Consider the following 1,173-nt stretch of genomic DNA (forward strand, 5'->3'; position numbering starts at 1 on the left):
CATTTAGATAAAAGTTTCGCTCCACTCCACCCAATGCAGTTTGGTTTTCGTGCTCACCACTCCACTGAGACAGCTAACTGTGTCTTTGTGGAAAAGGTTAAATGTATGTTGGACACGAGCCCATATGCAGGTGCTGTCTTCCTTGATCTCAGGAAGGCTTTTGACACTGTTAACCACCGAGTGCTCCTTACAAAGCTGACTTATTTCAATTTTTCAGCAGATTCAATACATTGGGTTAAATCTTACATAAACAGAAAACAGTGTGTTTTGGTCAACGGAGCCAAATCCCCNCATAAATTCACTAATGCTCGTAACAAGGTAACTCAAACAATAAGACAGGCCAAAGCTAAACGTTTCATCAATATAATTGAAGGTGCAAAAGGTAACGGTAAAAAAGTGTGGCAAATCTTAAATAAACAATTAGGTAAACATTCCAAACAGGAAAATAATGTACTAGAATAAAAAATCAATGATGCCCTGACCGCTCCACCCGGTTGGGGTTCCACAAGGTTCCATTCTTGGACCATTACTGTTTTCTCTGTAGATTAATGACTTGCCTAATGTATGTCCTGAGTTGAATGTGCAAATGTATGCAGATGATCAGGTCATCTTTGTACATGGGGAAAACACTGAAATGATCTCATCCTGTCTCTCAAATGTTTTGGACAAAGTTCAACACTGGCTGAACAACATTTGCTTACAGTTAATTGCAAAAAAAAAGTATGCATGATGTTCAGTAAACGACCAGTCAAAATCGTAGGATCCAATGTGTTTTTAAACGGAGCAGAAATAGAACTAGTCCCCCAGTTCAAGTATCTTGGAGTCATACTGGACTCAAACTTGACTTGTAAGAAACATATTAAGAAAGAAAGAAAGAAAGAAAGTATCCAATACCATTAAATTCAACTTGCAGCATTTTAAACAACTGAATTCAAACAAATTACAAACTATAAACAAATTAGACCTTTCTTAACTGTCAATGCTGCAAAGTCATACCTCCACTGTATGATTCTATCCCACATTGAATACTGTTTGACAAACTGGTCGTTTGCTTGTGCCACAAACCTGAAACCCATAGAACAGCTGTACAAGAGAACTATCAAGGTGTTTGACAGAAAGCCAAATTCATACCACCACTACCATCCTTGATAAACAAAATGTCTTAAATTTTGA

The sequence above is a fragment of the Notothenia coriiceps genome, unplaced genomic scaffold (assembly GCF_000735185.1).
Source record: "Notothenia coriiceps isolate Sejong01 unplaced genomic scaffold, NC01 NC01_scaffold00024668, whole genome shotgun sequence".
Lineage (NCBI taxonomy): Eukaryota > Metazoa > Chordata > Actinopteri > Perciformes > Nototheniidae > Notothenia > Notothenia coriiceps.